This window comes from Haematobia irritans, chromosome 1 (genome assembly GCF_050003625.1).
Source record: "Haematobia irritans isolate KBUSLIRL chromosome 1, ASM5000362v1, whole genome shotgun sequence".
NCBI classification, from domain to species: Eukaryota; Metazoa; Arthropoda; class Insecta; order Diptera; family Muscidae; genus Haematobia; species Haematobia irritans.
Genome location: NC_134397.1, coordinates 172938398 through 172951090, shown reverse-complemented (window position 1 = coordinate 172951090; position 12693 = coordinate 172938398).

The following is a 12693-nucleotide window of genomic DNA, read 5'->3' as shown; positions in this document are numbered from 1 at the left end:
TTTTTAAAAAAAACGCATAAAATTTGCAAAATCTCATCGGTTCTTTATTTGAAACGTTAGATTGGTCCATGACATTTACTTTTTGAAGATAATTTCATTTAAATGTTGACCGCGGCTGCGTCTTAGGTGGTCCATTCGGAAAGTCCAATTTTGGGCAACTTTTTCGAGCATTTCGGCCGGAATAGCCCGAATTTCTTCGGAAATGTTGTCTTCCAAAGCTGGAATAGTTGCTGGCTTATTTCTGTAGACTTTAGACTTGACGTAGCCCCACAAAAAATAGTCTAAAGGCGTCAAATCGCATGATCTTGGTGGCCAACTTACCGGTCCATTTCTTGAGATGAATTGTTCTCCGAAGTTTTCCCTCAAAATGGCCATAGAATCGCGAGCTGTGTGGCATGTAGCGCCATCTTGTTGAAACCACATGTCAACCAAGTTCAGTTCTTCCATTTTTGGCAACAAAAAGTTTGTTAGCATCGAACGATAGCGATCGCCATTCACCGTAACGTTGCGTCCAACAGCATCTTTGAAAAAATACGGTCCAATGATTCCACCAGCGTACAAACCACACCAAACAGTGCATTTTTCGGGATGCATGGGCAGTTCTTGAACGGCTTCTGGTTGCTCTTCACTCCAAATGCGGCAATTTTGCTTATTTACGTAGCCATTCAACCAGAAATGAGCCTCATCGCTGAACAAAATTTGTCGATAAAAAAGCGGATTTTCTGCCAACTTTTCTAGGGCCCATTCACTGAAAATTCGACGTTGTGGCAGATCGTTCGTCTATTCATGATGAAATGTCAAAGCATACTGAGCATCTTTCTCTTTGACACCATGTCTGAAATCCCACGTGATCTGTCAAATACTAATGCATGAAAATCCTAACCTTAAAAGAATCACCCTTTATATATCACTGATTAATTTATTTTTGGAATTATTTATTTCATATTTATACTTATAAATAAATTATAAGCATAAATGAGGATAAAGCTATGACATCGAAGGTCTTAAGCTTTAGCGTATGTGGAATTATTATTATTATTTCTGTTCAAATAAATCTTTGTGTTACAACCCAATGCTTCAGTTGATCAAATTGCGAACAAATTGATTCGAGTGTATAAAAACGCAATATTTTGCTTTTCATAGACCCTTGGGTTTGATGGTTTCCTACACTAGGCTATGCGTTTGGACGTTTACTTTTTTCCAAAGAACGAAAATAGGTTTTCATTTACAAATATTTTTATTTTAGATAAGTTGTTTTCCCCTTTGTTTGTCTTTCTCCCGTTGGCTCGTCCTTGAAATATGGTCATTTGTACCCACTATCATTCCTACCAAGAATTAAATGCGGGCAAACAAATTCTAATACCCTTGGCCACCTAGTGAAATCGAAATGGAAATTACTCGAAAAATGGAAGTGCTAAGTTAAAGTTTAAGATGACCTGAGTTATGGCCTGAGTGCCATAGAAGAGATATCAGACAAATTCACAACCGGTGCATTTTCCCAATATTAATGGTTGTCAGTTGCCTCGCTTGTTACATAGGTGGGTGGTGAGCTGAACTTGTGTAAGAAATTGGTTTGAGGTCTCCCTTGTCCTTGGGAAAAAGGCTTAAAGGCATTTACTGCAGAATAGTGGCTGAAGTGAAAGTAATTACTCTGATTAAAACAAGCAAAGACAAATCAGAAATGGTTTCCAGATTTGCGTAAAGTTTATCATAAAAAAGTCTACATGCAAAAAATAATAATTCTTTTAGGCAACGCATAGTTGACAATTTTTTTTTCTCTCTAAAAAAACTGGCTTGGAATTTTTTTTCGAAATTTTGCTGTAAACATTGACTGTTTCAATGCCTGCGCTATTGCCAACAAGGATACAAGCAAGGCTTACAGTCAAGCAGATCTATTCATAGACCAAATTGTTGGACACACACAAACTGATTAAAAAATAAATAAACACTTTAGTTGATTCAATTCTTTTCTGAGGAAAGAAATTTTCGATAAACTAAGTTTTCTTTTAACACTAACAAATTTTCTTTTAAAACAAATAATAAATATTTGAGAAAATCGTTGCAACGTTTTTTTTTTTGGTTATAAATTCTAATGAATTTGATATTAAGGAAAATATTTTATAACAAAGGGGAATTTCTTAGTTGTTACATTTTGTACGACCTTCTTATTATACACACCACCATAGAATGGCGACGGGGGTATAATAAGTTTGTCATTCCGTTTGTAACACATCGAAATATCGATTTCCGACTATATAAAGAAAACATATTCTTGATCAAGGAGAAATTCTAAGACGATATAGCCATGTCCGTCTGTCTGTCCGTCTGTCTGTTGTAATCACGCTACAGTCTTCAATAATGAAGCAATCGTGCTAAAATTTTGCACAGACTCGTCTTTTGTCTGCAGGCAGGTTAAGTTCGAAGATGGGCTATATCGGTCCAGGTTTTGATATAGTCCCCATATAAACCGACCTCCCGCTTTGGGGTATTGGGTCTTATAGAAACTGTACTTTTTATCCAATTTGCCTGAAATTTGAAATCTGGAAGTATTTTAGGACCATAAAAAGGTGTACCAAAAATGGTGAGTATCGGTCCATGTTTTGGTATAGCCCCCATATAAACCTATCTCCCGATTTTACTTCTTGGGGTTAGAGAATCCGTAGTTTTAATCCAATTTGCCTGAAATTGGAAATCTAGAGGTATTTTAGGACCACAAAGAGGTGTGCCACAAATGGTGAGTGTCGGTCCATGTTTTAGTATAGTCCCCTATATACCGATCTCCCGATTTTACTTCTTGGGCTTATAGAAAACGTAGTTTTTATCCAATTTGCCTGAAATTGGAAATCTAGAAGTATTGTAGGACCACAAATACGTGGCGTGTAGTGGACCTTGTTTTGGTATATCCCCCATATAGTCCGATCTCCCGATTTTATTTCTTGGGCTTATAGAAACCGTAGTTGTTGTCCAATTTTCCTAAAATTGAAAATCCTAAATTTGAAATCTAGAAGTATTTTAGGATCATACAGAGGTGTGCCGAAAACGGTGAGTATCGGTCCATGTTTTAGTATAACCCCATAAGACCGATCTCCCGATTTAACTCCTCGGGTTTCTAGAAACTGTAGTTTTTATTCGATTTTCCTGAAATTGTAAATATGTTATACTGCTATTTTAGACTCAAATACATGTGTATCGGATTTAGTTTTTATCGGTCCATTTGGTAGGCCTCTATATAGACCGATTTCACTTATGAAAATTGCTTGAAACTGAATACAAAATTTCCAGATTTTACTTCTCGTAATCATTTAAATAATGGGGGTGAAAATCTACAGATTTTAGATTTCCAATCAAGGCGTTATTTCATAATTTTCTTACACACTTACAATAGATGACACCGTGGTGTCAAAAATTTCTATAGAACTAAAATTTTGACCACAATTTTCTATAGAAATAAATTTTTGACCACAATTTTCTATAGAACTAAAATTTTGACAACATTTTCTATAGAAATAAAATTTTGACCACAATTTTCTATAGAAATAAAATGTTGACAAAGTTTTCTACAGAAATAAAATTTTGACCACAATTTTCTATAGAAATAAAATGTTGACAAAGTTTTCTACAGATATAAAATTTTGGCAAAATTTTCTATAGAAATAAAATTTTGACCACAATTTTCTATAGAAATAAAATGTTGACAAAGTTTCCCTACAGATATAAAATTTTGGAAAAATTTTCTATAGAAATAACATTTTGACCACAATTTTCTATAGAACTAAAATTTTGACAAAGTTTTCTACAGAAAGAAGATTTTTACAAAATTTTCTATAAAATATTTCTTTCGAATAAAAAACATTTTTATACTAACTACAAAAATTGGATCAGTAGTAATAAAATTATAATAAAATTAAAGTAGTAATAAAGTTTTGACCAAAATTTTCTATAGAAATAACATTTTGACCAAATTTTCTATAGAAATAAAATTTTAACCACAATTTTCTATTTTCTATTTGACAAAATTTTCTATAAATTTAATATAAAATATTTCTTTCGAATAAAAAAACATTTCTATACTAACTACAAAAATTAGCTTAAAAGTAATAAAATAACAATAAAAATAAAATAGTAATAAAATTTGGAACAAAATTTTCTATAGAAAAAAACTTTAACCAACATTTTCTATAGAAATAAAATTTTTATCAATATTTCCTATAGAAATAAAATTTTGATAAACAATTTTCTACAGCAATAAAATTTTGACCAAAATTATGTACAGAAATAAAATGTTGATCAACATTTTCTATAGAAATAAAATTTTGACAAAATTTTCTATAGAAATAACATTTTGACAAAATTTTCTATAAATTTAATATAAAATATTTAAATTAGATCAATAGTAATAAAATAATAATAAAACTAAAATAGTAATAAAATTTTGCACAAAATTTTCTATAGAAAAAAACTTTAACCAAAATTTTTTATAGAAATAAAATTTTTATCAATATTTCCTATAGAAATGAAATTTTGATAAACAATTTTCTACAGAAATAAAATGTTGATCAACATTTTCTATAGAAATAACATTTTGACAAAGTTTTCTATAGAAATAAAATTTTGACAAAATTTTCTATAAATTTAATATAAAATATTTAAATTAGACCAATAGTAATAAAATAATAATAAAAATAAAATAGTAATAAAATTTTGAACAAAATTTTCTATAGAAAAAAAACTTTAACCAAAATTTTCTATAGAAATAAAATTTTTATCAATATTTCCTAGAGAAATGAAATTTTGATAAACAATTTTCTACAGAAATAAATTTTGACCACAATTATGTACAAAAATAAAATGTTGATCAACATTTTCTATAGAAATAAAATTTTGACAAAATTTTCTATAAATTTAATATAAAATATTTCTTTCGAATAAAAAATCAATTTTATACTAACTACAAAAATTCCCATTTGCCAACATACGGATACCACGACGAAAAAACAATTCGATTTTTGACTCAATTTGCGAATCAATACAAGTTTTGGCTTCGTCATAAGAACGAAAGTGCAGGTCATGCGGTATCGTCTGGTCTATAGGGCGGGTGGTGTAGGACATCCCATTTGAGTGTTTCCAAAAGAGTTCTTACAGGTTTTGCAGCATGTGACGGAGCGTTTTCTTGCAGCAAAACTTATAACTTATCGCGCCTTTCCAAATATTGTGGCCAATTTTCACACAATGTTCAATTTCAGTCGGATTTTGACTTGCCGTCCATGTTACCAGTGCGTATATCCAGAACTACGCCCTCTGTTTTAATATGTAATATGCAATATGTAAAATTATATTATTTTCTCCGGCTTGTGTGTGCTCTACAATATGTTCTATAAATAGAATTGTTTAACTGTCTGGTTCGAATTTCGAAAAACTCGTCGTTATAAAAATCTCACATGAATTTTCTAACGAGCATCGAGCTTTTGCGAATACATTTTTACTAAAAAAAATCTTTTCGACGATTCTGGCCAATATCAAAACTCGACTTTGGCCATCACAAAGGGTCTATTTTAGTAAACATTAAATATCAATTTGAAAAAAAAAAACAAGTATATACGGCCGTAAGTTCGGACAGGCCGACGCTTATGTAATCACTGTCATCCACAATCGAATTACTTAAGTTGCGGTAACGTTTGCCGATGGCAAGGTATCTTAAAACCTCCTAACACCATCTTCTAAATTGTATGTAAGTCCATACGTGGTTATATTAAATCAAAAAAGATCGATCCAATACGTATATAATTCAGTTTGACAAAGTAGACATAAAATTTTGACAAAATTTTCTACAGAAATAAAATTTTAACAAAATTTTCTATAGAAATAAAATTTTCACAAAATTTTCTACAGAAATAAAAATGTTGACAAAATTTTCTATAGAAAGAAAATTTTGACAAAAATTTCTACAGAAATAAAATTTTAACAAAATTTTCTACAGAAATAAAAATTTTGACAAAATTTTCTATAGAAATAAACTTTTGACAAAATTTTCTATAGAAATAAAATCTTGTTAGATTATTTTTGGCTCGAGTGGCAACCATGATTATGAACCGAATAAAATTTGAACAAAATTTTCTATAGAAATAAAATTTTGACAAAATTTTCTATAGAAATAAAATTTTGACAATGATGAAAATTTTATTATGAACCGAATAAATTTTAACAAAATTTTCTCTAGAAATAAAATTTTGACAAAATTTTCTATAGAAATAAAATTTTGACAAAATTTTCTATAGAAATTTTCTTCTCTCTGAGGCTCCGCAAGCCAAATCTGGGGTCGGTTTATATGGGGGCTATATATAATTATGGACCGATGTGAACCAATTTTTGCATGGTTGTTAGAGACCATATACCAACACCATGTACCAAATTTCAGCCGGATCGGATGAAATTTTCTTCTCTTTTAGGCTCCACAAGCCAAATCTGGAGATCGGTTTTTATGGGGGCTATATATAATTATGGTCTCTAACAACCAATTTTTGCATGGTTGTTAGAGACCATATACCAACGCCATATACCAAATTTCAGCCGGATCGGATGAAATATGCTTCTGTTAGAGGCTCCACAAGCCAAATCTGAGGGTCCCTTTATATGGGGGCTATACGTAAAAGTGGACCGATATGGCCCATTTTCAATACCATCCGACCTACATCGATAACAACTACTTGTGCCAAGTTTCAAGTCGATAGCTTGTTTCGTTCGGAAGTTAGCGTGATTTCAACAGACGGACGGACGGACGGACGGACGGACATGCTTAGATCGACTCAGAATTTCACCACGACCCAGAATATATATACTTTATGGGGTCTTAGAGCAATATTTCGATGTGTTACAAACGGAATGACAAAGTGAATATACCCTCATCCTATGATGGAGGGTATAAAAAAAAATAAAATGCTATGTCGAGATTAAAAATTCCAAAAACCAAGATTTTTATATCCAATAACTCAAAACGAACACGTTTCAGTCTTTCGTTATTGCGAAACGTGATACAAATACGTGTTATCAATTTTCTAAATGAATATTAGTCATTTTGTTGTTTAGGAAAAATTAACAATTTTCCATGTGAAACCTTTTCAATTGAATCATACACGTGATTCTTTTCACCATAAACGTGATTTAATAATTTAAACAAAAAAATACATATATGAAAATTAATATCAATCAAATGTCGCCCGACATCAAATCGATTTGTTTAGATTGAGATACAAGCAAGCAATTAAAACACATATCCACCAAGACCTAATATCCATGGAAATATGAGAGATCATATGTGGATGATCGAGAACAATAAAAACAAGAGAATACAATAGTACATTAGCATCAAAAAGTATACATACACTCATAAAAATATATTGCTGTCGATAGCGTACCCACACGCAAAAAATATTTCTTTCCTCTCAAACGAAATTTTAGGCCAAGAAATATCGTTCTCCATTTGCTTTTCGCTATAAGGAAGTTTGTTTGGGAGAAAATTATATACTTTTTGTGATAAAAATTGATTTTTTTATAGGATGTAAAAAACAATTTCATAGAGACTAACAAACAAAAATTTTTGGCTAATTTCATCTTCCCTCCCATCTTTCTCACTTCCACGAGTTTTTTTAGTTCTTAGCGGCTTTTATCTGTAATATAAAACAATGTAGAAGAAATTATTCGATTATATACATATTTTTTTAATTTTACATTTCGCCTGGACGGAGAATCGAACTGTGGACCTTACAATTTGTAAGCCAACACACTATCCAATGGCCTGTTATTGTCATCAATAGACAATTACCGTTAAAGCCATCAACGCACTAGCAACACAAAGTGTTCAGCAGTTATATTTATAAAGTACTAGCGTAACTCGGCCCGCTTCGCCGTACCAACCATATCTGAAAACAAATTCGAAAAAATTTGAACTCTTTTAAAGAATAGGGTCAGGGGAAGTCTGGCACAAAAACTGAAGTACTGACTAATCACTCCATGTTTTCCACACACGTGTGCCGAACATTTCCAAAAAAATCGGACTACTTGCTTTTTCGTTTATATTAGTAGTGTCATTCGGTATCGATTTTTTAAATCCCCGGAGCCACCGTGGTACAATGGTTAGCATGCCCGCCTTGCATACAGAAGGTCGTGGGTTCGATTCCTGCTTCGACCGAACACCAAAAAAAGTTTTTCAGCGGTGGATTATCCCACCTCAGTAATGCTGGTGACATTTCTGAGGGTTTCAAAGCTTCTCTAAGTGGTTTCAATGTGGAACGCCGTTCGGACTCGGCTATAAAAAGGAGGTCCCTTGTCATTGAGCTTAACATGGAATCGGGCAGCACTCAATGATAAGAGAGAAGTTCACCAATGTGGTATCACAATGGACTGAATAGTCTAAGTGAGCCTGATACATCGGGCTGCCACCTAAATCCCCGGATTCGGGATTTAAAAATGTAGAGTCCCGGGATCCCGCGATTTTTTTTTGGATCTCGAAATTTTCGGGATTCTTTAAATATTTTAAGTAATAACAATCTACAGCGCCAAGAAATTGACCATATTAACATTTGTTAAAGTGTTGGACACAGAGAACATGCCTTCCCCAAAAACATATACCGGAACGTTGCCTGTCAACTTCATGTAAATTTAAGTTTTTTTACTTAAAAAAGTCTGGCAGAAGCCTGTGGAAAAATCTTAAAATTATGTACCGAGTTCCCACTTATCGACAATCCTCTACTTTCTATATCGTAAACTCACGTACCCTATATTCATTTCACAAACTACCCAACTTCACTATTCCCCTTCCCCAACCAGACATCGAAAAATCATGTACCTTGTATAAATTTAATCATCTTCTCCCAATTTCAAGTAAATCGGAGAAGGTTAGATTTTGCTCTATTTTTTTAAAGGAACGTAACTTTTTCTGCAAATTCCAAGAAAATCTGTAAACTTTCCTTCAAGTTTCATAGTGTGGGGCAAGGAGAAGGTTCCCGTCCAAATACCCAAAAATCAAGTACACCATATTGATTTCATAACCTTCCCCCCTACGATAAATTCCAAGTAAACTTGAGAATTCTATTTTTTTTATACCCTGCGCCACACTGTCGAACAGTGGCACAAGTATGTGTTTTGGCTCAGAATAGATCCCTATTGATTTTGAAAGAAATCGGTTCAGATTTAGATATAGCTCCCATATATAAAGGGTGATTTGTTAAGAGCTTGATAACTTTTTTAAAAAAAAAAACGCATAAAATTTGCAAAATCTCATCGGTTCTTTATTTGAAACGTTAGATTGGTCCATGACATTTACTTTTTGAAGATAATTTCATTTAAATGTTGACCGCGGCTGCGTCTTAGGTGGTCCATTCGGAAAGTCCAATTTTGGGCAACTTTTTCGAGCATTTCGGCCGGAATAGCCCGAATTTCTTCGGAAATGTTGTCTTCCAAAGCTGGAATAGTTGCTGGCTTATTTCTGTAGACTTTAGACTTGACGTAGCCCCACAAAAAATAGTCTAAAGGCGTCAAATCGCATGATCTTGGTGGCCAACTTACCGGTCCATTTCTTGAGATGAATTGTTCTCCGAAGATTTCCCTCAAAATGGCCATAGAATCGCGAGCTGTGTGGCATGTAGCGCCATCTTGTTGAAACCACATGTCAACCAAGTTCAGTTCTTCCATTTTTGGCAACAAAAAGTTTGTTAGCATCGAACGATAGCGATCGCCATTCACCGTAACGTTGCGTCCAACAGCATCTTTGAAAAAATACGGTCCAATGATTCCACCAGCGTACAAACCACACCAAACAGTGCATTTTTCGGGATGCATGGGCAGTTCTTGAACGGCTTCTGGTTGCTCTTCACTCCAAATGCGGCAATTTTGCTTATTTACGTAGCCATTCAACCAGAAATGAGCCTCATCGCTGAACAAAATTTGTCGATAAAAAAGCGGATTTTCTGCCAACTTTTCTAGGGCCCATTCACTGAAAATTCGACGTTGTGGCAGATCGTAAGTCTATTCATGATGAAATGTCAAAGCATACTGAGCATCTTTCTCTTTGACACCATGTCTGAAATCCCACGTGATCTGTCAAATACTAATGCATGAAAATCCTAACCTCAAAAGAATCACCCTTTAGCTTTCGCCCGATTTACACTCATATGACCACAGAGGCCAATTTGTTGCTCCGATTTAGTTGAAATTTTGCACAGGGAGTAGAATTAGCATTGTAGCTATGCGTGCCAAATTTTATTGAAATCGGTTCAGATTTAGATATATCTTCCATATATAGCTTTCGCCCTATTTACACTCATATGACCACAGAGGCCAATTTTTAACTCCGATTTAGTTGAAATTTTGCACAGGGAGTAGAATTAGCATTATAGCTATGAGTGCCAAATTCGGTTGAAATCGGTTTAGATTTAGATATAGTTCCCATATATACGTTTTTCCGATTTCGACAAAAATGGTCACAATACCAACATTTTCCTTGTAAAATCGCCACTGATTAGTCGAAAAGTTGTAAAAATGATTCTAATTTTCCAAACTTCTAATACATATATATCGAGCGATAAATCATAAATAAACTTTTGCGAAGTTTCCTTAAAATTGCTTAACAGTTAAATATTTCCCATATTTTTTACTAACATTATGTTCCACCCCAGTGCATTAGCCGACTTAAATTTTGAGTCTATAGATTTTGTAGAAGTCTATCAAATTCTGTCCAGATCGAGTGATATTGAAATGTATGTATTTGGGACAAACCTTTATATATAGCCCCCAACACATGGTATCGAAAATGTAGATCTACAAAGTGGTGCAGGGTATAATATAGTCGGCCCCGCCCGACTTTAGACTTTCCTTACTTGTTCAGTTTTAGAGGAGGTCTCCCTACCCGTCCAATATCGAAAAATGATATAGCGTATATTGTGCAGACGTCCCAGAAAATCCCATGCAAATTATAAGTCCAATTTTTAATCAAAAGGACATGGGGTGGCCCCACTTCCCTTCCGACTATCACAAAATCAGATATCTATTATAATAATATAACCTACCCCACATCCTCTGTAAGTTTCAAGTAAATTGGAAAAGTTCAATTGTTTTGCGGTATGTACTTGAGGAGAAAATTTCAGGCCCCCTCCTCGATCAAATATTGAAAAACAAACGCCCCCTTTGAACCTTCCCTGAAAATTTCAAGCAAATCGAATAATTTTGTTCCAATTTTCAAAAAGTCGGCAAGGGGGAGGTCCCGTCTAAATATTAAAAATCAGGTTCCCCATAATAAATGCAGCACCTCACGGCATGTTCTCTGTAGACCTCAAGTAAATCAGAGCATTTTTTGGTTTTTTACTGTAGTTTAACCAAAAATCGTATAAGGGGTTGGTCCACCTCCGCGACCAAATATCGAAAAATAAAGTAGCGGGTCTTTGTCTAGACATCACCCCTAATCTTCCTTGGAAATTTCACCCAAATCGGAGAATTTTGGGCCAATTTTGAAAAAGTCGGGCTAGGTGGATGTCCCCCTCCCCCACCAGATATCAAAAGATCAGGTACCCTATTTTCACGGGAGCCACCGTGGTGCAATGGTTAGCATGCCCGCCTTGCATACACAAGGTCGTGGGTTCGATTCCTGCTTCGACCGAACACCAAAAAGTTTTTCAGCGGTGGATTATCCCACCTCAGTAAAGCTGGTGACATTTCTGAGGGTTTCAAAGCTTCCCTAGGTGGTTTCACTGTAATGTGGAACGACGTTCGGACTCGGCTATAAAAAGGAGGTCCCTTATCATTGAGCTTAACATGGAATCGGGCAGCACTCAGTGATAAGAGAGAAGTTCACCAATGAGGTATCACAATGGACTGAATAGTCTAAGTGAGCCTGATATATCGGGCTACCACCTAACCTAACCTACCCTATTTTCACCACATGATTACATTCTACGTTCTTCGGACATTTTTCATGTGAAAAAATAAAATTATTTTATAACAAAAGCAACTGCAATGAACTCAAATTATAAATTTTTGTATGTAAAAAAAGATTTTCCCGCTTTTCGTTGAAACTTTTCTTGCATTTTCTTTGCTATAAACCTCACAGAGCCCGAGGCCTTCCCAACGAATGCATAACCGTGGAATTCGGTTCGTGCGTTCTGGACTTGCATCAAAGATGGCGCTGTATATAAAAGAAGTTTTTTCCGCTTTTCCGTTGAAACTTTTCTTGAATTTTCTTTGCTATAAATTAGAGATCCACCATTAATTTGATTAAAGAAATGTTTGTTTTTATTATGAAAATAAATATGTTTTTGCTAATGTTTGGCGAACATCACTTTACATGAAAAGATTTGTGCCTCCCAACCAGAAAAAATCAAAGTTGTTTTGATCTTATGCCACCACGTCCCAGCAACACGCGAACATGACCTTATACTAACGGATTTGTCGCTGCAACGTGTTGTGTCGCAAGGTTTATCCGACCCTATAAGGTGCCCTTAAGATTCTTTACAAACACAGACATTACGTCCGGATAAATTTATAGTCTGGACGGCACATTAAGAGTCTATGGTAGCGATGGGGATAAAATAGATCTTTGAAATGATGGCAGGGTCTGTCAGTTCTCTGTATTGGCTCTAAAGTCTTATTTCATACTAATAAGTTAGGTAAATTTTATGCTTTACTAGTTCAGTTTTGTATGTTTTA